Source organism: Erinaceus europaeus, chromosome 19 (assembly GCF_950295315.1).
Source record: "Erinaceus europaeus chromosome 19, mEriEur2.1, whole genome shotgun sequence".
NCBI lineage: Eukaryota > Metazoa > Chordata > Mammalia > Eulipotyphla > Erinaceidae > Erinaceus > Erinaceus europaeus.
In genome coordinates, this window is record NC_080180.1 from 2,922,901 (window position 1) to 2,947,095 (window position 24,195).

General features: G+C 43.0%; 1 long non-coding RNA gene across 1 annotated transcript in view; it reads right to left on the reverse strand.

Annotated features, from left to right (window-relative positions):
• LOC132534590 (uncharacterized) overlaps positions 1–24,195 on the reverse strand; it is a 95,932-nt gene that overhangs the window by 14,472 nt on the left and 57,265 nt on the right. Inside the window, exon 3 of the long non-coding RNA XR_009546295.1 lies at positions 16,941–17,061. This is a non-coding gene — a long non-coding RNA (uncharacterized LOC132534590). The remainder of the gene's footprint in view (positions 1–16,940; positions 17,062–24,195) is intronic.

Genomic DNA, 24,195 nt, shown 5'->3' on the forward strand with positions numbered 1-24,195 from the left:
GGGAAGCAGACAGAGAGACACCTGCAGACCTGCTTTACCACTCCTGAAGCTTTCCTTCTGCAGGTGGGGACTTGAACTCGGGACCTTATATACTGTAATGTGTGCCCTTAACCAGGTGTGCCGCTGTCTGGTCCTGTTCCTTAACTGTGTAGTAAGTGAAGAAGTGTCTTGGCCACAGAAACAATGAAATCTATGCATTGAGACGAGAGCACATAGCCCAGTACCACAGAGACTATATAAGAAATAATTAGATCAAATCGATGGGGTTTACAGTCAACCATATTTATATACTTTTCCCATATTGGGGAGCTACTCTCTTCCCTGATCCAGCTTTCTGGCCCTTTTTCCAGCCCTGACATCATCTCACCAGACATTAACTTGGATCCACCTGCATATCAGGTGTCAGCCTCAGGCAAAAACTAGTAAAGTCATGGACCCCTTGGAATATACCTAAAATAGACCTGCTGACTTTTTCCAAAACAGAAACCTCAAATTTTCATCTGCAATATTCCAGCCTTTAGGTTCATGATTAGTCAACAATTTGTTCTGCTCTGTATGTTAACTCTTTTCAGCCACCATGTTCCAGATGCTACCATGATGCCAACCGGACTCCTCTGGGCAGAAGACCCCACCATGTATCCTGGAACCCCATCTCCCCAGAGCCCTGCTCCACTAGTGAAAGAGAGAGACAGGCTGGGAGAATGTTCCTGCCACATCAAACATGTGGAGTAGGTGACAGACATCTTTACAAAGCAAAATGAAACACAACAAAATAGACTACACCCACAGTACTAAGATACTGTGTGATGCATACTCAAACACTTATAAGCTTATTAAAAAAATAAAACTTCTGGGGCTTAGTGGTTGATTTTACATATTACCATCCACAAGGACCCAGGTTCAAGCCCTGGTCCCTGCCTTCAGAGAGGGGGAAACGTCACAAGTGGTAGAGCAGTGCTGTCAGTGTCTCTCTTTCCCCTTGCTTTCAACTGGTCTGTCATCAAATAAATAAAGATTAAATAAAACAGTTGTTTCAATAACAAACTAGTGCTGCAAACATTCAAACCAATATCCTTGTAGCAACGTTTTGTCATATAGTTTTTTGATAGTGTCTACTCAGATAGGATCAAATCTTAGTTCCTTGAAGGAAGTGTACCATCTATCCTCAGCAATAATGGAAAGTAGTTTTTCTTAGCGAAACTGGAACACACAGAGGAAGTCAGGTGCTATTTTGCTTGTCTGAGAGAGAAGACGTAAAAGGAAGGACATCTGGAAGTAATAATATGGATAGGTGTCACTTAGAAAGGAAGTAAAGGCAGCACCATAAAAAAAAAGGGGGGGGGGTCAGGCGGTGGCACAGCGGGTTGAGCGCAGGTGGCGCAAAGCGCAAGGACCGGCGGAAGGATCCCGGTTCGAGCCCCCAGCTCCCCACCTGCAGGGGAGTCGCTTCACAGGCGGTGAAGCAGGTCTGCGGGTGTCTGTCTTTCTCTCCCCCTCTCTGTCTTCCCCTCCTCTCTCCATTTCTCTCTGTCCTATCCAACAATGAACAGCATCAACAATGGCAACAATAATAACCACAATGAGGCTGCAACAAAAGGGGGAAAAAATGGCCTCCAGGAGCGGTGGATTCATGATGCAGGCACTGAGCCCAGCAATAACCCTGGAGGAAAAAAAATGGGCAGGGACCAGCTGAAGGATCCCGGTTCGAGCCCCCAGCTCCCCACCTGCAGGGGAGTCGCTTCACAGGCAGTGAAGCAGGTCTGCAGGTGTCTGTCTTTCTCTCCCCTCTCTCTGTCTTCCCCTCCTCTCTCTATTTCTCTCTGTCCTATCCAACAACAATCACAGCAATAATAACTACAACAGTAAAACACCAAAGGCAACAATAAATTATGAATAAATAAATATTTAAAAAATGAGAACATGTATGCTCAACCAGGTGCTTTGCCAGAAGTCAGAACTCCCACCTTCTGGACCCCAAGAAGAATTTGACCCATACTTCCAGTGCGGGAGAAATGATGGGGAGAAGACGACCAGAGGGCTCTGAACTCCAACTCCATCAGAACCCGGAGAGAGAAGAAGGGAGGGACATCTGGACGTAGTAACAGGCATAGGTGTGACTTGGAATGGAAGAGAAGACAGGATCAGAGGGGAAAAAAGGGCAAGTATACACAAATATAGTTGGAGAAATTATAATTAAGCCTTATCTGCAACCTTAAGAGAACTGCTATAGCTTACTAAGGAGGGGTTGGGGAGTCAGAACTCTGGTGGTGGGGACGGGACAGTGTGGAGTTGTGCCCGTGTTATCTTATAACATTGCCAATCAATATTAAATCTCTTATAAAGATTTAAAAATAAATAAAGCCTGAAAAAATGGGCAAAGTGTGGATGTATATACAGATGCAGATGTAGACAGATGTACAGATATAAAGTTGACCCCTGTCTGTGACCTTGGGAGAACTCCTGCAGTTTCCAATAGACAGAAAGGGGAACACAGAAGCCTGGTGGTGGGAATGGTGTGCAATTACACCTCTGTTATCCTGTAATTTTGCAAGTCACTAATAAAAAAGAAAGAAAGAATCAAAAAAAAAAGGGGGGGAGAGAATTTAGTCTTCTTTTAGTTGATCTCAGGAGGCACTTCTTGGAGAAACTTCTCTGTTTCTTGGAGAAACTTCTCTGCTTACAAGGACAAGACTCCTAGGGGGTCTGTCGTGGGGCGAGGGTGCAGAATGTGCTCTTGTGACATTTCAAACACAGACACAACGTTGATCTAGATCTAAACACGGGCAGTCCAAGCGTGAGCCTGCAAAGTGTCTCTTCCATATCTCGGCTAAACGGAAATAAGTGTCCTTTCCATGCACCCAAACAAAAAGTGCTCTGGGAAGCTGTGAAGGTGTCAGACACTGACAGGCAGGCAGGAAAGCCGTTCCCCTCCACTGTCACCACTTCCAGGGCCAGAGCATGAAAAGCCCCCGTGTTCCCACAAGTCCTACCCCATCTGCGGCGAGTCCGAGACAGCCAAAGCCCCCCTGGTATTCTGAGGACTAAATGAAACGAAATGGGCATATTTGTTGAAGTCATCTGGGAAGCCACACAGCGGGGTAAGTTCCTGAGTTCATAAATTTATGTCAGAGCCCAAGGAGCAGGGGAGGTTCCAGTGAACCAATTTACCCTAAGTGCAAATGGCACTTTTGTTATTTGGTGTCAAAGTTACCAGTCGCACAATGACAGGCCTGCCATAACCCATTTTCTTACTCACTAAAGAACAAGAATTTCGTCGGTTAATATTCCTTGCAATGCGCCTTTTCATAATTTACAACAACTAGATGCTGATAGGTTATTTAACATTTATGAAGTTAAGATGTAATCAGAAAAACCCTGATTATCTTTACAAATAAAAAAAGTTAAATTATTCAACTTTTCTTCCCCCCGCTCCATGGCTTCGTTTCACAGCAGGTGTACACTTCACAATGGGACAAGTCAATCAAATCATCCCTTGGAAAAAATCTTTTTTTAAGAGCTGGAGCAGAAACAATTCCAAGAGGAAAACTACTGATTTGGTTTGAGAGCCACACGCTTGCTTCAAAACGCCGGTTAACGCCTGACGTGAAGCTTTTAACAAAGCCAGACTGAGCTGTCCTTTGTGGAGGTGGAGACACCTTGGTTCTGTCCCTTTCTTTCTTTCTTTCTTTCTTTCTTTCTTTCTTTCTTTCTTTCTTTCTTTCATTCTTTCATTCTTTCTTTCTCTCTCTCTCTTTCCTTATGGGGGGCTTAATGACACAGGATACTCCTGAACACACACACACACACACACACACACACACACACACCCCCCATTGTGTGGAAATCTTACAATTCACATAAGAGTCAGGATTTTATGTTTTTTCTGTGTCAGCATCACTTCGGAGGGGATATTGGTCTTATTGGGATGGTGCTGTCATAGAGGTACAACTCCACGCCTCCCCAAGGAGTTGGTATTAGTATATCTTAGCCGCCCCCACCAAAGTTCCATCTGCTTTTGTCCTAGGGACCTGGACCTCCAAAGCCCCAGTAACACCTCCTTCTCTACATAGGTCTCCCAGGTTTGCTGGGATGGTCCACTGAGTTTCATCCAGAATCTGTCCTTTCCCAGAATCAATCCTTCATTTTAAAAAATATATTTTATTTATTTTTCCCTTTTTTTTTTACCTTGTTTTTTATTGTTGTTTTCGTTATTATTGTTGTTATTGATGTCGTCATTGTTAGGGAAGAGAGAAATGGAGAGAGGAGGGGAAGACAGAGAGGGGGAGAGAAAGACAGACACCTGCAGACCTGCTTCACCGCTTGTGAAGCGACTCCCCTGCAGGTGGGGAGCCGGGGGCTCGAACCGGGATCCTTAGGTCCTTGCGCTTTGTGCCACGTGTGCTTAACCCGCAGTGCTACCGCCCAACTTCCCCTTCATTTTTTTTTAATTTGTTTTTTTCTCTATTGGGTGGAATGGTTTACAGTCAACAGTAAAACACAGTAGTTTGCACGTGCATAACATCTCTCAGTTTTCCACATACCACTTCAACCCCCACTAGGTCCTCCTCTGCCATCATCAAAGTAAAAGACTCTGGGGCGTGTGTGTGTGTGTGTGTGTGTGTGTGTGTGTGTGTGTGTGTGGTCTAGGTCCTGGAACATGATGGTGGAGGAGAACTTAGTGGAGGGTTTGAATTGTTATATAGACAACTGAGAAATGTTACACATGTATCAACGACTGTATTTTCCTGTTGACTGTAAACCACTGTCTGATAAATAAAATTAAAAAAACAAAGAAAATATCAGTAAGCCATATATATATATATATATACATATATATATATGGATAGTGTCCAAAATGTATAGTGAACTCATAGAAAGTAATAAAAACACCTACTGAGGATATAGACAAGTAATTTAAATAGCCATTTAAACAGTATTCAAATGGCCAACGAAACATATCATTCATCCTCATGAAAATTCAAATCAAAATTGGAAAGAACTACCACCTCAATCCTGTTAGGATGTTTACTATCAGAAAAATACACAAGGTAAGGAACATGCCCACTAGCAAAAAGCCATCTGGTACAATCATTAGGAAAAACAGTAGGTTAGGTACTTAATACACTAAAAATGGACGGATCCAGCAACCCCACATCTGACAGCCAGAAGAAGTGTGCTCTCCATCATAAAGAAACATCTGACCTTTCACGTTCATTTCAGCATTAGTCATAATTGTCAAGGCATAAACTACCTAAGTGTGAATGAACGGATAGGTTAAGAACACACATACACACACACACACACACACACACACACACACACACACACACACACACACCACTTAAAAAAAGAAAGAAATTCCACCATCTTGTCACAACAAGTATGAAACCAAAGGACATTATTCTCAGTGAAATAGTTAAATACAAATACTGATGGTGCCACTTACATATGGAATTTTAAAAAAACAGTACTAATCCTAGAGACAGGGCAGAATGTGGTCTCAGGGCTGGGAGGAAACAGGAAGAAGCTATTATAACTTCCCAAGTGACTGTAGTCTGAGTTTTTCTTTTTCTTTCTTTTTTTGCCTCCAGGGTTATCATTGGTGCTTGGTGCCAACATTATAAATCCACTGCTCCTGGCGGCAACTTTTTCACTCTTATTGGTAGGACAGAGAGAAATTGAGAGGGAAGGAGGAGATAGAGAGGGAGAGAGAAAGATAGGCACCTGCAGACCTGCTTCACGGCTTATGAAATGTCTCCCCTGCAGGTGGGGAGCCGGGGCTCGAACCTGGATCCTTGAACTTGTGCATGTGCACTTAACTGGGTGCTCCACAGCCTGGCATCTGAGTCTTTCTTTTTTCTTTCTTCCTTCCTTACTTCATTGCTTTCTTTCTCCTTTCCTTCCTTCCTTCCTTTTTTTTCTAGTATCCTGTACATTTAATAAAGTGTCTATAGGAAGAAAGTTGTAAAAGCACTAAGAATCATTTTTATACAGCTTGAAATAAAATGTGGATAATATTCTGCTCTTGGTTGGGTTTTGTTTTTATAATTTATTTACTGGAGGATTAGCGGTTTACAGTCTATAGTAAAATACAGTAGTTTGTACATGCGTCATATTTCCCAGTTTTCCACATAATCATTCAGCCCCCACTAGGTCCTCCTCTGCCATCATGTTCAAGGACCTGAACCCCCCCCTCCCTTTACTTTGGTGCCATACACCAACTCCAGTCCAGGTTCTGCTTAGTGTTTTCCCTTCTGATCTTGTTTTTCAACTTCTGTTTACGAGTGAGATCATCCCATCTTCAGCCTTCTTTTTCTGACTTATCTCACTTCACATGATTCCTTCAAGCTGCATCCAAGATGCCCCAGAATATTTCCTATCGAACATGATGACTATAGCAGGTCGTCTGCACTGTAAAGTAGAATTTTGCTTAGTGACCAGAATTCCATGTTCTTGCAAGAACAAAGCAGAGGGACAATGTGAGACAAGGAGGCATTTGTTAATGAACGCCATGGTGGAATCCTTTCACAGAGTAGGTGCATCTCGAACCATCATTGTGTTCACTTTAGCTATAATACCATTTCATTTGTCAATTATGCTTCCATAAAGTCCATAACAGATGAATGAATGGGTGAAAGAAAACACAAATCATCTGTTTTCTTCTGTAACTCATTGCAGCAGTCACTAACGGCTCTTAGAAACTAAGAAAATGGGGGAGTAGGGTGATAACGCAGTGGGCTAAGCGCACGTGGCGCCAAGCGCAAGGACCGGTGTAAGGATCGCGGTTCAAGCCCCCGGCTCCCCACCTGCAGGGGAGTCACTTCACAGGCGGTGAAGCAGATCTGCAGGTGTCTGTCTTTCTCTCCCCCTGTCTTCCCCTCCTCTCTCCATTTCTCTCTGTCCTATCCAACAACAATGACATCAATAACAACAACAATAACTACAACAATAAAACAACAAGGGCAACAAAAGGAACTAAATAAATATTTAAAAAAAGAAACTAAGAAAATGGAAACAACTGCCGATGATGCTGAGGGGTCTCGGTTGGTGCAGTGGGAATTCCTTTCAAGGATGAATGCCAGTCTTGGTTTGACATAGAGCTTCTCTGGGCGAACACATCGCAGCTAAGGGGCTAGCTAAATCTGAGGTGTCTGGAGTCTGGAGTCAGACAACAGGCTGGTCACCCTTGATTAGATCCTGATTATTGCAGAGCAATAACAATTAAATGGTTTTCCCTATAATAGAATAGTTGCCAACTTTTTTCTGTCATAAGTTAGAAGATCTAGTGAAAGAAAAACACCAGGAATTCAGTATGAGGCACAAAGCCTAAACAATTCACCATCCTTAGTGAGAAGCGGTGCGTGTTGAACACAATGCCGATGCTAATTAGAACATGATTAAGGGCTAAGAGAGTTCAGAATGCAGTCATCACCTCGATAAATTAGAAAGGCTCATTATTACCTGGAGAATTTAAGTAATTGTGAATGTTCAGAGTCTCAAACATCAGGGATAGTTGTCTCCACTCATATTCTGAGCAAAGAAATGAACTGTTTGTATTCTTTAAAAAAATATTTTTATTTATTATCAGATAAAGGCAGACAGAAATTGAGAGGGGAGAGGAAGGCAGAGAGAGGGAAAGAGACACAGAAACACCTGCAGCCCTGCTTCACCACTCGTGAAGCTTTCCACCTGCAGGTGGGGGCCAGGGACTTGAACCTGGGTTCTTGCACTCTGTATTGTGTGCGCTTAACCATCATTTTTTTTTTTTTTATCCTTTCCCACTAATTCAGGTGACTTACTGCCTTTGAACTCTCTAATATGAATGTGGACATCCTCACCTCAGCTATGGAGCTAGTATAAGGTGAAGAGAAGTAATAGGAATAAACTGACTAGGTCTAACCCACCCAGAATTCACCCAGGACCTGGCGTTGACAATGTTCTCACAGCCTCCCAGAACAGCAGTGTAAGGGTGGACGGTTAATTGCCCCTTCACAGATATAAAGCTGAAGTTTAGAGACATAGTGCAAATTGTTCAATGTTACAGAGTTACTTCATACAGAGACCAGTAACTCCTATAAAACACAGGTGAAAAAAAATCTGAAATAGTACAAAAATATATATGAGGATACATATAGTATAAGGAAAATATAAGTGTCCTGTTTTAGCCTTGAAAACAAGTGTGTGTGCGAGTGTGTATGTGTGTTGAGTTAATGTGTGAGGATTCCCAGAGGAAATCAGTTCTTCTGCAATTTTCAAAAAGTAGCGAATCAAAGATATTTTTATTGTTGTCTGAGAGATCAACTTTAGAAATTTAATTAACGTATCATCCTTCCATCAACTAAGCAACCTTTTATAAGAATACATCATCCCGGGGTCGGGCGGTGGTGCAGTGGGTTAAGCGCATGTGGCGCAAAGCGCAGGGACCGGCGTAAGGATCCCAGTTCGAGCCCCCGGCTCCCCACCTGCAGGGGAGTCGCTTCACAGGCGGTGAAGCAGGTCTGCAGGTATCTATCTTTCTCTCCCCCTCTCTGTCTTCCCCTCCTCTCTCCATTTCTCTCTGTCCTATCCAACAACGAATTGCGTCAACAAGGGCAATAATAATAACCACAATGAAGCTACAACAAGGGCAACAAAAGGGGGAAAAAATGGCCTCCAGGAGCGGTGGATTCATGGTGCAGGCACCGAGCCCAGCAATAACCCTGGAGGAGGAAAAAAAAAATACATCATCCAGGGAGTCAGTCGGTAGCACAGTGGGTTAAGCACACGTGGCACAAAGCGCAAGGACTGGCGGAAGGATCCTGGTTCGAGCCCCTGGCTCCCTACCTGCAGGGGAGTCGCTTCACAGGTGGTGAAGCAGGTCTGCAGGTGTCTGTGTTTCTCTCCCCCTCTCTGTCTTCCCTTCCTCTCTCCATTTCTCTCTGTCCTATCTAACAACAACAATAACAATAACGACTATAACAATAAAACAAGGGCAACAAAAGGGAAGAAATAAATAAATATTAAAAAAAAAGAATACATCATTCAGGTGCTACCTGGTGTGAAGGTCCTAATAATATACAAAAGTATTGATTGTAATCTTGATTTTCTGGAGTGTTGTTATAGTCTTACTACCGGTTTGTATCTACCCAGCAGGAATGAGATGAAGTGAACCAGGATTTACCTAGGAGCTAAGAGAATGTCTAGCAAGGATTTAGACTTTCTTTTGACTATCCCCTTTGCAGAATTTTGAGAGAAGATGCTTTCTTTCTTCCACCTAATTACACCCAATCTTCCTGCACCTGGAATCTGGTTTCCGCTAATGCACGTTGATTCCTTCTGGACTTTTGGATCAGGAGGTAGAAGCTTCTGGTTGCTAGTTGCTTCATGTCACAGGAGATAACCATTGCCAGGTGGGCATTTTCCCTCCAGGGACTCTGTCTTCCACAATTCATTCTTCTGGTCTTGACACGTCCAGCAAATAACATGTTTTTCCCACAATCATCGTGTTTTCCTGATACTTAGCTCTGCTTGTTGGCCCTCTGGGCTATTGTTTTAGGAAGGCACCACTGCTCTATCACACATTTGAAAGACTTTGGACAATCCATGTAGAGTCCAATTTGGGGCAAAGAGGGAAGCCAGAGATGGGAAGGGACTGCTCTGGGAAGGCAGGCAGTAGACAGAAGATCTGGTCTTGAATTCCTCTTTTGCTATGTGACCTGCAGGAAATTCTGTTACTTCTTTGAGATGTGAGTGTCTTCTCTTAACTTGGGGATACTGATAGGACCTGTCTCCTAAGATGTGCATGAGAATCAACTGCAGTAAGATGTGAAAGTGCTTATCAGAGTTGTGGGTGCATAATAGGAGTTTAATAAATGGCAATAAATGGCCTGGTACTTGGTTAAGTGCACATAGTATAAAAGAGTAAGGACCCTGATCCATATTTCTGTTCCTTTTCCAGCCATGACATCACCTCCCCAGACAATAACTTGGATCCACCTCCATATCAGATTTCAGGCTCAGGGAAAAGAAAAAAAAAAACTAGTATAGCTACAGGCCCTTTGGAATATAACTAAAATATGCCTACTAGCTATCTACAAAATGGAGGACCCCCCCCCCCAACTCTTCCTCTGCATTATTCCAGCCTTTAGGTCCATGATTATTCAACAATTTGTTTGGCTTTGTATGCTAAGTCTCTTCTCAGCCACCAGGTTCCAGATGCATGATGCTGACTAGACTTCCCTGGACAGACAACCCCACCAATGTGTCCTGGAGCCCTGCTTCCACAGAGCCCTGCCCAACAAGGGAAAGAGAGAGACAGGCTGGGGGTGTGGATCCACCTGTCAACACCCATGTTCAGTGGGGAAGCAATTACAGAAGCCAGACCTTCCACCTTCTGCAACCCACAATGACCCTGGGTCCATACTCCCAGAGGGGTAAAGAATAGGAAAGCTATCAGGGGAGGGGATGGGATACACAGTTCTGGTGGTGGGAATTGTGTGGGATTATACCCCTCTTATCCTATGGTTTTGTTAATGTCTCCCTTTTAAAATAATAATAAAAAAAGAGCAAGGACCCACATAAGGATCAGGGTTTGAGCCTCTGCTCCTCACCTGCAGAGGGGAAGTTTCACAAGCAGAGAAACAGGTCCGCACGTGTCTTTCTTCCCTTTCTTTCTTTCTTTCTTTCTTTCTTTCTTTCTTTCTTTCTTTCTTTCTTTTTCTCCCCACTCCTCTCTCAATTTCTCTGTCCAGTCCAATAAAATGGAAAAATAAATGGCTACCAGGAGCCTTGGATTCATGGCGCTGGCACTGAGCTCTAGCAATAACCCTGGAGACAATCCCCACCTCCCCTCCAGAAAAACAGACAGACAAATAAACAAAACAAAACAAAACAAAAACAAACCCCTGGCAAATAAACACAAACTGGCGACATTCGTTGTCTCTACAGAATCTTTGCCGTCACTCGTGCAAGCACTCTTCTTCTGGGTAGTCTCATCTATTTCCTAGTCCTCATCCCTTTGCCTCCAGATTTTTTTTTACAGATATCTGGCAAGATTTAATTTATGGATGACATTGAAACAACTTTTTAGTTGCCTAGGTGGTTCTTGATTTATTTTATTTATTATTTGCATGTGTGTGAGAGAGAATAAGTGGGGAGTACAGGAGAGAGAGAGACGCACACAAACAGAGAGAGAGAGAGAGAGAGAGAGAGAGAGAGGACACCAAAGTATTGTTCAGCTCTGGCATGAGGTGTTTCTTCTGGTATTAAGTCTGCAGACCCGGGGGACTCAGGCGTGTAAATTTGTGCTCTCGTAGGCTGCTGCATTGCCTACCACACCCTGAGGTATTTTCTTGCTGCCAAATAGCCAGGCAGATTTTTTTTCTGTCCCAGAAATTTAACTGGGACAGGTCATTCAGTCCACATTGACCACAAAACAAAGTGTGTGTGAAGAAGAAGAAGAAGAAGAAGAAGAAGAAGAAGAAGAAGAAGAAGAAGAAGAAGAAGAAGAAGAAGAAGAAGAAGAAGAAGAAGACATCAGTTTATTGTACCGCCACTTTGGCGATGGCCACTCAGGAGTAATGAACAGATTGATTCACACTTTCAGAGACTTGCTGAAATCAGCCACTTGTGCTGGGTGTGATCCACGGTGATGACACACTTCCGAGTCCTTGAGGATCTGGAAAGACCTGGACCTTTCCCCACTTCCTCTCTGGAGATGTCTATTGTGCAAATCGGGGTTGGGGGATCCGCTTGTTCGTAAGTTTTCTGAGTGAAAATCGGGGTTGGGGAGCTGCTGCCCTGGCCTCCTCTGCCCAGTCTCACTTCTGCCCAGCACAGAGAATCCTCTTGATTGTGAGCAGATAAACAGCCTCTCGTGACAACGAGTTTGTTTTCTTTCTGCTTAAAATATATATTTGTGGATCTTCGGGAACAGGGAGATGTTTTTATTATCCAAATCAAAACACAGCATGAAGTGCTTCCCAATGAAATCAACTGTAGATTATACACACCTCAAAATCATCCCGTCTGTTTACTGAGTTAAAAATCTTTCTAGGCACCAAGGGGAAAAAAGTTCAATTTCAGATTTTAATCTTTCCCTCTACTACAGGGTCCTGTAATGGGTTCTATGCATCTGAAACCTAAGGATTGACAGGTCTGGATATTATAGATTTATTAACCATTGGCTGGGTGCCTGGTCAGGCTTAGCGTGTAGACTGTGTCTACATTTCTGCCCTAGGCTGCGCTAGAATGCACAGTCTGCTATGTCTGAGGGAGACATACATGAAAGGAACATGTAAAAGCCAACGTTGCATTTTATTCCAGCATGATCCTTCCCTGAATGGGAACATGGTATATTTTAATGTAAAAATAGGATGCTGAATGCAAAGAAATAACGTTGGACACTTTGAAAGGAGTTTTTGAAATTTACTAGTCCGATGCCACAGTATGGAATCTTATCATTTTTAAAAACAAGAGACTTGGGACATAGCAGGTGTTGGAGCAAAGATATTTCAATACAAAATCAAGAAAGGTAACATTAATTACTCCAAATAGCCCTCCTTCCTTCCTTCCTTCCTTCCTTCCTTCCTTCCTTCCTTCCTTCCTTCTTTTTTTTTTTTTCTTTTCTCCAAAGCTATTTCTGGGACTTGGTGTCTGTACTACCAATCCACTGCTCTTGGTGGCCATTTTTGCTTCCATTTTATTGGACAGGACAGAGAGAAATTGAGAGGAGAGGGAGAGACAGGGAAGGAGACAGAAAATAGACACCTCAGACCTGCTTCACTGCTTGTAAAGCTTTCTCTCTGCAGGTAGGGAGTGGGGACTCAAACATGGGTCCTTGTGGTATGTGCCCTTAAACAGGTGTGTCACTGCCCCCCCAATTAACCTCTCCCTTTCCCTAGAACATTACATAGGACCAGATAACACAGGCCAGCTACATTAAATTATCTAATTTAATCTTTTTCCTAATATTTTTTTTAAAATTTAAACTATTTTATTTGATAGAACAGAGAGAAATTAACAGGGGAGAGGGAGATAGAAAGGGAGAGAGAGACACCTTCAGCACTGCTTCATCACTTGTGAAGCTTTTCCCCTGCAGGTGGGTGCCAGGGGCTTGAACCTGGGTCCTTGTGCAAGGTAATACATACACTTAACCATGTGTGCCAATAACAGAGTCCCCCTAATTTAATCTTTACCAGAACCTTCCATACAGGGTTCTCATGGTCTCCATTTTACAGGTGAAGGAGTGCTGGGAAATTGTGCCGATGCAGTCACATCTGCCATGTTGTCCCCTCAGGCTACTGCTAGTTCCCGAGTGAGAGTTGGGACATTCTCGGAGTGCCTGTTCAGCCATGTTGTGCCCTCAGGGCATTGTCTATATCCCTGCGATATTTGGAGTGCTTTGGTTACTCCTCCCCCCTCCCATTCTCACGAGAGTTAATATCCTATCCTGGAGTGCTTTGGTTACTCCTCCCCCTTCCCATTCTCGCGAAAGCTGCTCCTATAAAAGCCCTTCTTCTTCTGCACCTCGCTCTCCTGCCAGCGCTTCACTCCGGTGTTCAGATGCAGGAAAGGTTACTGCGTGAGGCGGCCATTTTCGCTACCTCCATGTGGCTCAACCTATTTCTCTCTCACCCAACTCTGAGGTGCCAGCGCAAATAAAGATTTGTGTTCCCTCTTTGCTCCAGACCCCCTCTCTCTCTTCTCCGCGGCCCGCGCACAACAACAAGGGAGAAAACCAAGACACAAAGCCTGTGCTGTTAAAGGTTAGCTGATGTGTGTGACTGCAGGGCTATGAATCCCAGTTTCTTTGTTTATCTTCCTTCAATGGTCTCTAGAAGGCGTTTTAGGTCTTCATTAAGTGCAATGCTGACTGTTGAAAGTAGAAAGAGGTCTAAGTATTGGTGTGACCTCTATGCCCCACAGCCAGGAACCAGCTTTCCCCATCACCCTGAATTTTGCCTCATGACTCTATAAGAATGTGGGTTGTTGGGGGCCAGAGGGGTGGCACACCTGGTTAAGCACAGACATTACAGTGTGCAAGGGTTCAAGCCCCCAGTCTCCACTTGGGGGTGGATCTTCAAGAATGGTGAAGCAGGGCTGCGGGTGTCTCTCTATCTCTCTCCCTCTCTATCTCCTTCTCCCCTCTCAATTTCTCTCAGTCTTTATTCAATAATAAATAAATAAACAATGTAATAAAAAATAATGTGGGTTTTTAAGAGACTTACGCTCTACCAGCTGAGTTAGCCAGGCTGGTGACGCAATGTGGGTTTTTAAAGATGCTGACCTGTGTCTGAGAAATCTCTCGTCAGTAGACTAAAACTGTTCCTGTTTTCTTTTATTTTGTTTGCTGGAACCCAAACTCCACAGCCCTGAAAAAGTATGCCAAGGAGAAATGGACTGGAGGCGCCATGCTAGCCCATGACTGTAGACAGCGGTTCTACGGAGAGGTAGGCAAGGTCTGCATTTTGCTTAAAGATTCATCCCTGTCTCCTCCACTGGAATGAAGAAGACAGGTCAAAGATATCTATGCTCCTGGAAGGCAGAAAGCCCAGGAATACTTTGTGACAGTGCTAACACTCTCCATCAATTCTCTATGTTTGGCTTAATTTAACACATTGTCCATTTATTTTAAAACAAGGCAAAGGGAATCATGTATATTTAAGTGCTTAGAGAAACTAGCATTTTTCATTCCTTCTAAAGCCAGAGAGAGAGAGAGAGAGAGAGAGAGAGATCCTGAGAATGAGTCCAAATAAAAACCCTTTTGCCCTTAGACTTCAATTGTGATATCAGAAGGCTGTTGGCTTAGAAGAACTTAGGTTTTATACACTAGGCTTTTACTTGGTGACTGTTTTGAGGGAATAATTGTTCAATTCAAAAAAAAAAATAGGTCTCTGCTAACCAGTGTATGGACAAGATCTGAAGGTGGTCCAGATGGTTGTTAACCAAATATTTCCAGTTCCCTGTTGAACAGAGGTGAATCTTATTCTCACTGGGACAGCAGGGCTCTGACTCAATTTCATTGTGTAACTAGATATTAAAAATAAAATCATATATTTTGAAAAGCTTTTGACGCCTTAATCAGTTTTAAATTTTAATGAAACCATACCTCCATCTGTCCCTTACTATAAAAGACAGAGCAAGCAGATTTCACTATAATTCTCTTTTCTCCTTGTTCATATGATCAGTATTTAACCAGAAGCGAAGTTCACATCACAATCTAATAGGTAAACCAGAAGTGAAGCCCACTGGTGACTAACGAACCCTTGGAGACTGGAGACCTTAGACAAGCAAAACCCAGCCACCAGAACTGGTCATCCCAATGTCCATGGCAGACAGGACAGCATCCTTCTGCTTCCCTCATCCAACAGTATGGTACAGAAGAAATGGTATGAACCAATGGTCCCATCCAGGGAGTTCCAAGGAAATGAATGCTTAGCTTAATTCAGACCCTTATGACTTAGCCAGGGTTTTAATTATGGAGAAGACGTATTTATGAACATGGCTTAACTCTGACACTTGAAAAGAAGCAGGTAAGCTCCTAAGTATATGCCTACTTATCTGGCAGGTAAGCTCCTAAGTATATGCCTACTTATCTTTTAATTTAATTTTTTAATTTAATATGGATTTACAAAATTATAAGATTACAGGGGTACAACTCTACACTGTTCCTACCACCAGAGTTCTGTGTCCCCATCCCCTCCAATGGTAACTGCAGTGGTTCTCCTAAGGCCACAGATGTGGTTGCCTTTCCCTAGTGGAAACAAATGTATCATTACACTACAACAATTCTACCTACACATACATATTTGATTTTACATTTTTGTTGCTGCTAGGGTTTCACCACTCCAGGACAACTATTTTGAAATGAAAGAGACAGAGAAAAACAGACAGACAATGATAGAAATAGAAAGATGTGTCTATAAATAATGTCAAAGGACATAAATTATGGTGATGTCATGTATGATACAGCAAATCCTAACAATGAGATTTTCAGTTAACCCAGTTACCAAATAATTTGATTATAGCAATAACTATCTATTGCCTTCTTGAACTCTGAGACAGCAGGAACCTCCCATTTCCTCTATAGAGCCTTTATTTTCCCCAGTCCTGGAAACTCTAGGGTGGGACTTACTTTCCTGCATGCTTCTATCAATTCATACCAAATGACATTGCATCCGCTGATCCCAAGCTATTCAATGCAATGAGTACCACCTCAGCATGTTTCACTTTGGAGTGTGTCCAGAGACGTCAGGCATGGAATGTCAACCCTTCAGCCTCATTACTCGGCCACCAGGTTCCACATGCTACCATGATGCCAACTGGACTTCTCTGGGCAAACTACCCCACCAGTGTGTCCTGGAGCCCGCTTCTCCAGAGCCCTGCCCCAGAAGGGAAAAGAGAGAGAGACAGGCTGGGAGTTTGGATCGACCTACCAACATCCACATTCAGTGGGGAAGCAATTACAGAAGCCAGACCTCCCACAATGACCCTGGATCCATACTCCCAGAGGGATAAAGAATGGAAAAGCTATTGGGGGAAGGGAGGGGATACAGAGTTCTGGTGGTGGGGATTGTGTGGAGTTGTACCCCTCTTATCCTATGGTTTTGTTAGTGTTTCCTTTTTATAAATAAAAATTTTTTTTTTAAAAAAAGAAAGAGAGATACAGTGCTGTGAGCAGTGGGGATGGGGCTTGAACCTGTGCTGTGTTCATGACAAACCATTGCTCTATGCATGTGTATGTATTTATATACAGATGCGTGTAAACAGTTAGGGATGTGGTGTGAGTAATTTATATTTTCCAGGAGCAAGATTCTGTCTCTCTGATTTACTAAAGGTACATCCCCACTATTATCACAAATGAATTTTCTCTAACATCTTAACACACGCACACGCACACGCACACGCACACGCACACGCACACGCACACACACACACACACACACACACACTATCTCTACCTGGGGAGGCCCAGCAATGTAGATGGAATGAAGTCCAATGACCGTGATGTGGTGTCTGCGCAAGGTAATCTTCACTAGCGCCGCTGCCGCTGCAGCTGTGGCTTCCCGCTTGTAAGCTTATCTACGGTGTAAACAGAAATGACGGTAATGAAACAAGGCACAAGGGAGCAGGGGCAGCCATCACTGGGCTTTCTATGCACTGCTCATTCCTAACCGTGTGCCGCATCCTTAGCTCTGTGTCCAGGGACTTGGCCTTAAGTTCGTAGACATTCCAGTATAGACAGAATGCTAGACATCACTAGTTTCTGCCTCTCTCCAACTTATTTTTAACTCTTTACTGGTTCAAAGCTTTTTTTTTTTTTTCCAGTCTGGTGAAAGGATTCAAATTAATGAATTTCTTTCTTTCTTTTTTTTTTTTAAGAGGGTTGGAGTTCAGGAAAATACATTTAGAAGAAGATGTTTCTAAATTGATCTGCTATTCTCTATCGTAAAACTTAATTGACCTGTGCTCTCTGCAACACAACATCTGTTGATCTCAGACATATTTCGTCTCTGCTGAGAAACAAATGGGAATGAATTGCAAATATGGAAAAACTTTCCCTCCTAAAACCACTCATGTTTATCTTAGTGAGGCAGACAAGGCAGATATCATAGCAGAAGAAAAGGTAGTCGATGTCAAGCTTGACTCTTCTAAGATCTCTTTTATTGGTGCTCTGAGAACTTTTGAGTCTGAAAACAAGCTGATAATTTTTAAGCTAGATACCTGTGCATGTCCTATATTTAAAGCACCCTCCTGTCCATACCAACCAGAAAACGAACTATTCACACATGCTAAGAATTTCCTGTACTCTCATGACAAATCTGATGATGTGGCACTTAGGCCTTTGGTGCCTGAAATGGGTAAGACAGCCTCACCAGTTAATGAATGAGATTCACCGGTTTATTTAATATCATTTCAGCTGGAGATGTACTGATCTTCAGCCCTGAAAAAGCTAGTTCCGTAACCTGCCAAGTTCGCTCACCTGCTATTGGGCTCCAGGTTCTATCCATGAAACCCTGCACCTCTCTATTACCCAGGAAAAGCGAGGTTCCACTACGACTCAGTTAGTACTGAGAAATGAGACCTTTGGATGTTGCGGGCAGATTCCAATAAAGCTCCACCACCGTGAAATTGATGACAATGTGCTGAGGTGTGGCCCAGACTCCTGGCAGAAATAGCACAACCAGACTTCAAGTGACAATCAGATGAACACTTTCTCCAGAGTTACACCATCACTTCACAGACTTGACTAAAAAAAAATCTTTGAAAAAACAAGATCAGAAAAGAAAACACAAGTAGAACCTGAACTGGAATTGGCGTATTGCACCAAAGTAAGACTCTGGGGTGGGTGGGTGGGGAGAATACAGGTCCAAGAAGGATGGCAGAGGACCTAGTGGGGGTTGTATTGTTATATGGGAAACTGAGGAATGTTATGCATGTACAAACTATTGTATTTACTGTCTAGTGTAAAACATTAATTCTTCAATAAAGAAATTTAAAAAAATCTTTATTTATTGGATAGAGACAGCCAGAAATCAAGATGGAAAGGGGAGATAGGGACAGCAAGAGACAGACACCTACAGTTCTTCTGCTCCACTTGAAAAGCTTTCTCCCTGCAGATGGGGATTAGGAGCTCGAATCTGGGTCCTTTGTGCATTGTAATGTGTGCTCAACCAGGTGTACCATCACCTGGCACCTGACTTGCCTTTTAAAAAAAAAATAATTATTTAATAATGATTAACAAGATTGTCAGATGACAGGGGTATAATTCCATACAGTTCCCACCACCAGAGTTCCATATCCTATCCCCTCCATTGCAAGCTTCCTTGTTCTTTATCCCTCTGAGAGTATGGACCAAAATTCTTTATGGGGTACAGAAGGTGGGAGTTTGGCTTCTGTAATTGCTTCTCCACTGGACATGGATGTTAAAGTTGCCGCCTTCTTCTTCTTCTTCTCCTTCTTCTTCTCCTTCTTCTTCTTCTTCTTCTTCTTCTTCTTCTTCTTCTTCTTCTTCTTCTTCTTCTTCTTCTTCTTCTTCTTCTTCTTCTTCTCCTTCTCCTCCTTCTCCTTCTCCTTCTCCTTCTTCTTCTTCTTCTTCTTCTTCTTCTTCTCCTTCTTTTTCTTCTTCTTCTTCCTCCTCTTCCTCTTCTTCTTCTTTTTATAACTGATGATTAAAAACACTCTCATGGGGATCAGCAAAAATGCTTTTGATTTACTCCAGAGGCGAAACACACAATTAATATTTATTTATTGCTTTATTTATCTGCCCTTTAGGATGTGGATGTCAGATCACTCGTGGTGGGGGATTTCTCTGTTTTAGCTGTTACTCTGAGTGCAATTGAGTTCTGGTATTTTGAACAGTGATGCCTGTTCTACTTGGGATATGTGGAAATATTCACAATCTAGTACTTGTCTGATCAAATTCAAAAAATATGCAAACTTCTCTTTTGCCTCTGACATCTCTTGCTTCGATTTTCCTTTCTCTTTTCCAACTGCTCCCAGAGGCTATATACATAAACATAGACACACACATAGACACACACACACACACACACACACACACACACACTCCTTCCCTATGAAATATACCTCAAAATAACTAGTGGTCTAGGGACCTGGGTCTCTCCATTCCACACCCATCCACACTTCTCTTCCTTTTCCTAACACTTACTTCCTATCTGACTTCTCTTTAGCCTAAGTTATTTTCATATCGATAATATATTGAATGTTTAGATGTGAATCTGGAGAATGAAATTCTCTCCTGAACTTCTGGCTCTAAATCCCACCAACTCAAGCCCTCCACTTGAATGACTACTTTCATATCAAAAGCTTCAAAACACTTTTTGTTTTCATCAGGCCATGTTTTGAATAGATGCTACAATTCTCTGTGGCTTTTTCTAAATTTCATTTCCCATAAATAATATTTATTTGAAGTTGTGAAGACGCATTAAATTCTTGAGCTTCAAAAATCTCATTTCAATACTGAGTCCCCCTAGTCAATAGTTGTTTTTTATCCCCCATTGATTCTATCTACTGTGTAGGTCCCTCATTAAAGGGTAAGATTTCAACGCATTTAGAAAAGGAAAAAAAATGTTCAGGGCTCAAATGCAATTTACTTAGCAGCATCCTGCAAGAAACAAGATAGGTTTAAAAATGGCCCCGGCTTACAGATTTTCTCAGGACTGACTTATTCCAGAGAAGAAAAAGGTCCATTCTGTTCTGAAAGCTCACTTTACATTAGAACATGGAAAAGTCCACAAATGACAGCATCTCCATTTATGCCTGGCTTCTCTGCCAAGTGCTGTGAGACGAGTCAGCTGACTAGAGCTCTGACTTACAGACGGTATTCATTTGTTGATTTTAGGAATGAAACATAAAAGTCGTGTTTGAGACCTGTGTCCTGTCAGCATGCCATTTTCATCTTGGGGGATGTATTACACATTACCAAGGTGTTAGGAAGAATGTTGCTTACTTAGTTCCTAGTTTGAGCCAGTTCATACTGTCTGTGTATATGGAGGGGGTCAATAAATTAAAATGCAGTGATCTTTTGCATCTGCTTCATGTTTTCTATCAAAGTTGAGCTTCCTATTTCCAGAAGCTAGTGAGAGCTCTGCTTGTGTTGATAGTGACATTATGTCCCTTGGCTTGATTGACTAAATGAAATTGAAATCTATGAAAATCTAAAAGTGCTGTGTTCTTTAACTTGCATAAAGATTTGGAGGGACTGGATGGCGGTGTACCCTGTTGAGCACACACATTACCATGCTCAAGGACCTAAGTTCAAGCCCCCGGTCCCCACCTGAATGGGGGAAGCAGAGTTGCAGGTGTCTCTCTTTCCCTCTTCCTATCTTCCTTTCACTTCTTAGTTTCTTTCAGTCCTACTTAAAAAAAAAAAAGCATGGAGATACTTATCTCAGTAGCTACAAGGCATCTCTGTTAGAGCAAGGGCCAACTGTGCTGAGATGTCTGCTGAATTCCGTGGAGAATCTTTTTCTCTCTGCCTGGAGCCTGAGCCCTAGGCAGCATCAGAAGACCTAATCTAGCAGGCTGCCGAGGGTGGAACCAAGGTGTCTGCCTAAAGACAGCACCTACACTGACTCACCACAAAAAAACAAAAACAAACAAACAAACAAACAAAAACACTACAAATCCTGGCAACTCTCAGTGGGAGCAAGATGTCCAGCAGGAGAGAAATTACAGAGAAGGGGGCAAAGAGGAACCATGGTGGATATTATAACCCATCTATAAATTGGCAAAAGGGTGCTAAAAAGTTCAAAGGAAATGGAGTGGTGACACCAAGTTGCACATTCTACCGTGATTCCATCCTGACTTCCCTGGGCAAATGCCCTCACCATCGTGTCCTGGAACCTCCCCTCCCCAGATAGAAACAGGCTGAGGGTGTGGATCCACCTGCCAACACCCATGTCCAGTGGAGAAGCACTTGCAGAAGCCAGACCTCCCACCTTCTGCTCCCCATGATGATCCTGGGTCCATACTCCCAGAGGGATAAATACTAGGGAAGCTCCCAATAGAGGGATGGGACAGGGAACTCTGGTGGTGGGAACTGTGTAGAATTGTACCCCTGCTATCTTACAGTCTTGTTCATCATTATTAAATCACTCAAAAGAAAGGAAAGAAAACTTACTCTATATTCTGGAAGGAGTTCTATGGAAGAGGTGAATAGGCAGGGAAAAAAAAAAAGCATCCCTCTGGGCATGGGAAAGAGAGGAAGAACAAAGCCCAGAGAGCTGTTTGACTTTAGTAAAAAGGCCCTCAGGCCAGGGCTTGAGAATTCCAAGGAAGAGTCTCTGGGCAAAGAGGAGTCAAAGACTTCAAGGGCATCACTGGTTCAGGGTGGAGGAAAAGAAAAGGACCCTGGAGGGAACCTGAGAAGGACTGGCCTTTGCAGGGTCTCCATGCCCAAGGAAAGCATGCCTGCAACCAGGTCAGACTCAATTCTAGTGAACTGGTGCCTCCTGGCACAACAGCAGCTCAACAAAGGGCGAGCAAGCACCCAGCTCAAGCTCTTCCCACCCTCTGACCGAAGCTATGCACTATTCTAATAGAAAAAGAAATTGAGGGGCCAGGCGGTGGCCTACCTGGTTAAGCACACACTCCACAGTGCTCAAGGACCTGGGTTCAAGCCCCTCATCCCCACCTGCAGGGGAAAAATTTCACGAGTGGTGAAGCAGAGCTGTGGGTCTCTCTCTCTCTCTCCTCTCTCTCTCCTTCTCTATCTCCCCCTCCTATCTCAATTTCTTTCTGTCTACCTAATAAATAAATAAAAGATTAAAATTCAATTTTAATTATCTTTATTTATTGGATAGAGACAGCCAGAAATCAAGAGGGAAGGGGAGAGATAGGGAGAAAGAGAGACAACGGCAGCCCTGCTTCACCACTTGCAAAGCTTTCTCCCCTGCAGGTGGGGGCTGGGACTTGAACCCAGGTCCTTGCACACTGTAACGTGCACTCAACCAGGTACACCACCACCTGGCTCCCCCCCCCCAAATAAAAAAATTGTAGAGATTCTGTCTGACTTGTGTTAGCGAGCATAAATCAAACCACCATCCACTGTAAGGAAGCAAAGATGTTTATTGACGAATTGCAATCCGGGCCGAGATGGTGACTGGTGTTAGTCTACCAAGCTCGACCCCGAACAGGGCTCAAACCATACAATTTATAGGAATTCAGACTACACTCAGGGAGGGGGAGCACATCACCTTATCAACCTACATCCAATAACAGGCTATAGCAAACACAAGATCCAATCATTTCAAACTTAGCAAAAGCATGATCCATTCAAAGCAAAGCGCGGGCTAGTTTCAAATATAGTAAGATCACACAACCAATAGAATTCAACCAGGCAGGGTCGCCACATCCTCCTGCCATCGGCTATGACCACCCATCCGGTAGGCAGCACACCACAAAGTCTGTTCAAAGGTCCTGATAAGGCTTGTCCCCATGTAGGGTCCTTCGAACAATGGGTGGCCTTCACTGATGAGGTCCTGATAAGGCTTGTCCCCAGGCAGGGTCCTTCGAACAATGGGTGGCCTTCACTGATGAGGTCCTGCTTATTCAAGGGGGAAGGGGCAAGGAATTTTCCACCTCATACTACAAGCAACTCATACTAAAAGCACTTAACAAACAACTGCATAAAAAGGGAATTTCAAGGCTACTGCCTTTTACAACTTGTCAATGAATTCATAATGTGACTTTCTTTTTTAGATTAGAAATGAGACAGAAGTAAGAAGAACTGAGGATGCTTATGGTTTTCTTTTTCTTCTTTCCTTCCTTCCTTCCTTCCTTCCTTCCTTTTTCCTTCTTTCTTTCTTTTTCTCTTTCTTTCTTTCTTTGTTTCTTTTTAATTCTCTCTTGATCTGCAGACGATCTCCAAAAGATAGGCCTTCACACCATGACTGGTCCCCTCCAGTGGGCATTTTAAACTTAACTATACTTGGGGTATTAATTTCAGATTGTATGATGTGTGTGTTTGCACTTCACAGAGAAACAGAAGGAAGTGTCACTGCTGAGCCGTTCCCTTCAGCCCTCAAGGTATGTGCTCACACCACATCGATTTCACATTCAGCTGGTGCACACACGTACACGTATACGTATAATCCAGAAAATGGATTCTAAGCCCATGTGTCCTTTTCAGGGAAAAATCCCATGTAATTTCCTATTCCTTTGCACAGTTACTTGTGTTAAAGAAAAGCTACACAAAGTTAAAAAAAAAAAGTTAACACTTCCTATCTCACACTCCCCTGCCCTGTTGAAAGCTATAATTTCTAGACCATAAAAAGGAAACCTTTTCAAGATTTTCTTGTTTTGAAAAGAATGGAAGGAAATAAATGTCTGTTTTTCTATGGATTTAAAACTGCGGGTTTGAGGAGTCAACAGGAGCAGGAAGAGACCTTGGTTTGTTATCATCCTGGAGTTTCAGCCAAAGCTGGTTGATAGAACCTTCAGAAATTATCTGTTATCGTCAAAGTATCCACTTGATAGTTCACCTTTCCAAAACATCCACTGCTAGCTCCTTCCTTTCGGAGGAACACTAAGCTCTTTGACATGCAACATTCTTTATATAGAAAACCTCATTACTGAGGTCCTGGGGAGGAGCCATATGCACGCTATGTGGAGAATTCCATCTGATTCCCCATCTCCTGGTAGGAAGTTCAGGCCTAATATCCTAAAGTACAACATCCCCCTCCGTGAGAA